This window comes from Peromyscus californicus, unplaced genomic scaffold (genome assembly GCF_007827085.1).
Source record: "Peromyscus californicus insignis strain IS unplaced genomic scaffold, ASM782708v3 Scaffold_23__1_contigs__length_62951481, whole genome shotgun sequence".
Taxonomy (NCBI): domain Eukaryota; kingdom Metazoa; phylum Chordata; class Mammalia; order Rodentia; family Cricetidae; genus Peromyscus; species Peromyscus californicus.
The window spans coordinates 8,094,140-8,101,534 of NW_026294534.1; positions in this window are offsets into that span (position 1 = coordinate 8,094,140).

A 7,395-nucleotide genomic window follows, 5' to 3' on the forward strand; every position below is an offset into this window, starting at 1 on the left:
GTAACAATTGGGCTGCTTTGTATTTTACCTCAGCTATGTGTCCTTGTGAACTTTACATTGTTTTCTAGGATTTTTCATCTCAAAGCTATTATCAAAACATCTAGGTTGGAGAGATGGCTCAGAGGTTAAGAGCACTGGCTGCTCTTCCAGAGGTCCTGAGTTCAATATCCAGCAACCACATGGTGACTCCCAACCATCTGTAATGAGATCTGGCGCCCTCTTCTGTATACATAATAAATAAATAAATCTTTAAAAAAAAAATCTGATCTAACCTGAAGTTATTTTAAGGCTTTGTTTCAACTATGATGCACACTGAACCTGTGACTGTGTCTTTCAGTGTTAAGAGAATTTATGCCAGCCTGGCTCCTGGGGACTCAATTGTTTTTCCTAACCATTAACCTGAATTGTAGTCTATGCAGCTCCATAGGTGAAACTTATAGGCCCTAGCTGGGTGATATTCCCGTGTATTTATTTTTATTCATCAAAACTCTGTATAAACTAACATTTTCATTATCAATTAGACAGTACAGCTTAAGAAGGAATCATCTTTATAATAATCCACAGGTAAAAATACCCAGTAGAATGGGACGTTTCCATGAGATAAACACACTACATTACAGGCAATGGGGATCTCCCCACACCCATTCATACCATGCCAGATACCAGAGAAAGATGGCAGCAGCAGATATGTAATGGTACAACAGAAGCAAAAGGCATTCTGAGGTCTGTGGTCTCAGGGCCTTTCCTATCTGAGATTCACCCATCAGGAATTTTCCTCCTGGTGGGCTGCCACTCTGAAGTCAACTGCCATCTGCTGCTCCTCTGACATGGCCACTAGCACTTAACTAAGCAATCTTACCACCACCTTACAAACACTTTAAATATATAAAGCATGCTCTGTAACAATCCAGACACCCCTGCTCCGGAGCCTGGGACTTTACCTAGTACTTCTACCCAAGCATTAGCCCATGGGGAGGAGGCTCATTTCTGCCCCAAATCCTGGCTGTTCCTTGAATGCTTAAAGATACTCTCTCCACCCCTCCTGGCTCTGCTTGTAGCCCTGAGCCACCTGGATTGTTACCAAGAAATGGGGCTCAGAAAAGTGCCCTTTTCTAAGTTAGGACTCAGAAAGGCAGGCAGGCCCCTTGGTGCTACTGAGACATAGGTTCTGCTAGTGCTGCATGAGAGAGGCAAGAGGCATTTCTAAGAAGGATAAGGACATTGCCACTTTAAGGGGATAATTATTCCTCCCATTTTTGTAGTGTGCCCACTGGTAAATCAATCAGCTTTGGGGATATATGGGAAGGTTAGACTCCTGACCTGATGATCCACTGGCCCCTCACCCAAAGCCAGACCCTAAAATCATGTAGGGGATGGCTGAATTGGGGACTAGATATAACCCATTTCCACCATGAAAAGCCAGAGATCTAGTTCCAAAACTGTTCATCAGAGGGATCAGTGTCTAGACTGGAGTCAGACATGCCCTCGTGTGTAGCTTAGAGAAAAATCAAAACCAAACAGTTCTCTGGCCAGGTGAGAACTGAGGATGTTCCCACCTTCTGGCCAAGGACTAGAATGGGACTCTTTGCTTTCAGGATCCCTGCCCCTAAGATCTTCCTGATCAGTTAATAGTTCATGTTTTCATCACTATGATCTGGGGCTCCACTCTTCAGAAGTCATTCTTTTTTTTAAAGATTTAGTTATCATGTATATAGTGTTCTGCCTGCATGTATGCTGCACACCAGAAGAGGGCACCAGATCTCATTACAGATGGTTGTGAACCACCATGTGGTTGCTGGGAATTGAACTCGGGACCTCTGGAAGAGCAGCCAGTGCTCTTAAACACTGAGCCATCTCTCCAGCCCCCAGAAGTCACTCTTTTTTTTGTTTTTGTTTTTGTTTTTGTTTTTGTTTTTGTTTTTCGAGACAGGGTTTCTCTGTGTAGCTTTGCACCTTTCCTGGAACTCACTTGGTAGCCCAGGCTGGCCTTGAACTCACCGAGATCCGCCTGGCTCTGCCTCCTGAGTGCTGGAATTAAAGGCGTGCACCACCACCGCCCAGCTGGAAGTCACTCTTAACGTAGATTCTTAACAAATGTATATGTGTGATGCCCAGTGGAGCAAATGACATCAGAAGAGAGAGAATACAGAAAAATATGGAGGAGCAGGAACCCACAAAGAAGGAAGTTTTAAAGGACAAGTGGGAAGTGTGGTGAACTGGAAAGAACCTGGACAATAACTCAAGTTAGAGTTTATTGTCTCCAGAAGGGCAGATTCAGCAAGTGTAGCAGAGGTCTAAGACCAAGACCAGGAGTTTCTTCAGGATGATGAAGCAGAGCAAGAGATGACATAATCCAGAGACAGCAAGGAAGATGACCAAGACATAGGCCAGGAAAGACAGTGGGTGGTCACATTCTAGAGAAAACAGGAGTGAAAGACTGCTCCGCTGTGGTGTGCATATATCGTTTGGAGTCTGGGTATGACATGTGCCTCAGACAGTAGCTCAGTTCAGCAAAGCCAGTTATTTGGAAGACATGCTGAGGGGACTTCGAAGCTGTGTTCCAGGGACACAATAATGAAGGCTAACTGCAAACTACATCAGGACAGCACTGGGCTGTGGACACCTGCTCAGGAGTCAGAAGAGACAAGGGTCCACAATGGCCAACCACTGTGATTCTGAAGTCAAAAGACAGGCAAGTTCTGGCTTAGCTGGGCTGGTGTTCCTGGGCAAATTGCTTAAATTCTTTGTGCCTTGGTTTTCTTATCTTCCAGTTGGAGATAATAATCTTAAAAGCTACTTACAGCACGTACCACACACCAATAGAGGAAGTCACCACAGAAATCTGAGTCCTTCATTTAGAAACACTATGAAACAAATTACCAAACTAGAACTCTATTCACTGAAAATACATTCCTAAATGAAGCAAACTGGAATGGGATCTGCAAGGATGCAGAGGGCTGGAGACCAGGATGGCAAATGCTGGCACACAGAAAGTTAACACTGTGTTCTTTGAGAACAGGGAGCTGGAGATATGGCTCAATGTGTAAAGTGCTTGTTGTGAAAGCTTAGGGCCTGAGGTAGGAGCCCAACACCCACATAAGCAGGACATGCCATGAGAAACCCTGTGATCCCAGCACCAAAGAGGTCAGAGTCAGGCAGATCCCTGGACTCCAGCATAGCTGAATTCAGTGAGCTCCAGAATCAGTGAAAGACCCTGTCAGTGAGACACCCTCTCAGTGAGAGACCCTGACAGCGAGTGCCCCTGTCAGTGAGAGCACCTGTCAGTGAGAGACCCTGACAATGAGAGACCCTGTCCGTGAAAGACCCTGTCCCCCAAAATACGGTGGAGAGTGACAGAGGCAGACACCAGACATCAACCTCTTCTATACACATGAGCAAGCACACACATGTGCAGGTGGGTATATACTCCTCATCCACACATCCACAAAATAGAACAAGGAGGAATCCATATGAACCTCACTGTTCTGTGTGCTCTATATAGGAAACATTTTTGTGTCATTCTACAATGTCAGACTTTACTAATTTAGTCTGTATTGATAACAAACTCAAACCCAGGTGCAAGAAAAAAGATGAAGCAGCAGCAGTGGCTTCCAAGTGTCACAGGTTAAGAGTGGAACTGTGGAGTTGAATCTAGCTGTAGGAAAGAAAGGCAGGACAAGGCCTGGACAAAGGAACAGGCAGGTGATGGGCAGCAGACCAGACAGGCAAATGGGAGGATGGGTAGATGGGCATAGTAGGCCATGTTAACAGCAGGGACCTAGCCTAGCTGAAGCCCCAGGGACCAGGAAGTTTTCTCTCAGCCTTGGATGTACATGCTGGGTGGTCTGAGCACAGACGGTGGCAGCTGCTACCTGCAGACAAGCCTTCACCTTTATGGGGTCTCTCTAGGGAAGTTGCTATTTCTTTTCCTTGGTCTGTGTCTGGTAAACTCTTGGGACTAGTTTCCCTGATAAGACTTTAGCGTGCCCCTAAAATTGTAATTTATCTCAATAAATGTATAGGGTGGGACCCTTTATCCTCCCAGGAATAAGGCCAGAAGAAGACATCAGATGCCCTGGTCTACCACTCTACCTTAATACCTTGAGACAGGATCTCTCGGTGAACCTAGACCTAGGTTGGTCACCAGCAAGCTCGGACAGTCCTCCTGCCTCTGCCCCCTGGGTGCTTGTGCCACTACACTAGCTTTTCTGCGGGAGTGTTAGGGGTTTGAATTTGGTCATCGTGCTTACACAAGCACTCACCACTGAGCCATCCCCCACTCCCCCAGTCCTGTTGTACTGTGTCCTGAGGTTCAAGGAGCCCATGGTCTCCTGCATTCCAGGCAAGCGTCCTACCACTGAACCACACCCCCACCCTATTCAGTGGATTCAGAAAGTAAAAAGAAAAATTAAGGAGGCATTTCCCTGACTCTACTCCAACAGCCTGAGTCAAGAAAACCCTGTTCTTTGAATGAAGTGCTCTTCGTGGGGGTCTCAGTTCACCGTAGGGTTGGTTTCCTTTTTGTATGAAGCAGGAACAGATGGGTCAGGCTGATACCACCATTCAGTCTTCACAACAAATCCAGAGATGACAAGATCCTGACTGAAGTGTCTTGCCTGCTCATGCCCTGTGCTACCTTCTGAACAAGGCTCCAACCTGGCAGCTCCGTCCTTCAGTGCCTGGAAAGCAGAGCTCTATTCTTTAGAGCACCCTTCCAACCCCACCCCAGCTCCTTCCAGTTAAAAATCATGAAAACAAATGGAGAAGTGGCTTCTTGAGAATTTCAGTTCCCATTCTGTGTCTCCCATCATGAGGAATGGACTTCAAACAACACTCAAACAAGAACTGACCCTGGTGTTTATTTGTTGATTTTTTTATTGGTTCACAGAAGTTAGTATTGTGTTAGGTAAGGGCTCTACTTATACACAGTAAACTATCCATACATGCTTGAGACAGAAAAATGATATACCGAAGGTGCTCAGAGCAGTTTACAGAATCTCCAAAAAGGATACAGAAGAAATCAGGCCAAGTACCAAACATGGAACAGCAAGGAACAACAGAAACACGCAGATTCTACCAATGAGGGCCAGGCAAGGCCAGCTCCACTACCACCACTCAACACTGACTGACACCAACACACTGACAGGTATTAAATGTCTCTACATTCATCTGGCTATTCTACCTCAAGCTGGACTCTGGCCAATATCTACACCTTAGCTGCAAGGAATGTTGGGAATGCTTCAGGGGGTCTGTACATCACCAATACTGATGAAATAAAAAGGACTTCAGAGGCTGGGAAGCACAACTCAGTAGGGGGCTTTTGTTTTTGAATAAAAAATTATCTGGTGGGTTTCCAACATCAGGATGTTTAGGAGAAAATGAACATCTTAGAAGTCCTCCAACTGTATCTGAAGTTGGCTCTCTGCTTCACAGAACAATCCTAAGACAGACACTATTTTCTTTCTTTTTTAAAGATTTATTTATTTATTATGTATACAGTGTTCTGCCTGCATGCAGGCCAGAAGAGGGCACCAGATCTCATTATAGGTGGTTGTGAGCCATCATGTGGTTGCTGGGAATTGAACTCATGACCTCTGGAAGAACAGGCGATGCTCTTAACCTCTGAGCCATCTCTCCAGCCTTTGACATTATTTTCTTTTACTGGACAACATTGCTACCTGACTGCTGACAGACTACTTCACAAGAAAGGCATCCCAGTGTGCTCTTTGCTTCCTGTATGGATCAAAATGTGAGCTCTCAGCTGGTGCTCTAGTGCCACACCTGCCTACCTCCTGCTATCCTCCCCACCATTGATGGATTATTAACTCTCTGGCCCCAAATAAACCCTTCTCTAAGTTGCCTTGCCATAAAGTGTTTTATCACAGTAAGAGACAAGTAACAAAAGTCTTGGGATCACAAGCTCATGCCACCATGCCTCCTTCTAGTTTTCTACCATGCCCAGCCCCTTTTTTGATGGGGGTCTATAACCCTGACTTGGCCTGGAACTCACAGAGGTCCACCTGCCTCTGGCTCCCAAGTCCTGGGATTAAAGGGATGCACCACTACCCACCCACCCACCCAGACCTTGCTCTTAAAAAGGACCCTGTTCTTCCTGACCTCTGACCTATTTCTCCCAGTTTCTTTCTCTTTAGAATTTTTATTTTGTGTATGAGTGTTTTGCTTGAATGTATGGCTGTGCATCAGGAACATATGCACTCAGCGATCAGAAGAGGACATCAGAGTCCCTGGAACTGGAGTTATGGATAGTTGTGAACCATGTGGATGCTGGGAATGAAACCAAGGTCCTGGACAAGAGCAACAAGTGCTCTTAACCAGCGAGCCAGTCCTCCAGCCCCTCTGCTGATTTCTTATTCTCTGGTGAAAGAATTAAAACTCCGGGTTGGGGATTTAGCTCAGTGGTAGAGCGCTTGCCTAGCAAGCGCAAGGCCCTGGGTTCGGTCCCCAGCTCCGGAAAAAGAAAAAAAAAAAAAAAGAATTAAAACTCCACCGTATAAACAGCTTTGGTGTTTGTTACTGGGCGCACAATTCTGGGAGGAAGGAAAAACTCGGCTTGAATGAAAAATCTTCGAGCTAAAACTCAGAGATTTCAAGTGGGGTGTGACAGTGCACACCTTCAATCCCAGCACTCGAAGGCTGAGGCAAGCTGATTGATCTGTGAGTTTGAGGCCAGCTAGGTGTAGATAATGAGTCCCAGGACAGTCAGGGCTGTGTAGAGAGACTCTGTTCCCAAAACAGTAACATAAAAACTTGGGATTTTGCTGGTCATGATGGCACACATCGGCAATCTCCGCACTACGGACAGAGAGACTGCCCAAAGTGAGGCCAGCCGGGTCCACACAGTGTTCCAGGTCAACCAGGACTTCAGGGTGGCATCATAGCCTAAAACAACGAAAAACCAAACAATAATAAACCCCGGAGTTTTGAGTGTTACATCCATAAAAGAGGAAGATGTTTTAGTATCGAGTTCTTCATGGAAATTCTCAATCATCTCAAGTGAGATGACCATCAACAAGATGTTCTCCCACAATCAGGAGTGCTCAGAAACCCTGCACCCAAGGATTTCATCCCAGCACTCAGGAGACAGAGGGAGGTGAACTTTTTTGAGGCCAGCTAGGGATATACAGTGAAATCTTGTCTTTAAAGTAAATGTGTCTCTCCCACCACCACTTGGCACCATCTACATGCCCTTAAGGACTGTCCTGTGCCTGGACCACGGGAAAGACACAGTTGTGGCTGGCCCTAGACACCAGTCTGGACCTAGAGGTAGCCCCTGAGCCTGAGAGTGGCGGCCAGCCTGGGACTAGGGCATGGGTTCAGATGTCAATACCCCCCTGGAAACAGATATGCACACTACTGTCCTGGATGTAAACATCG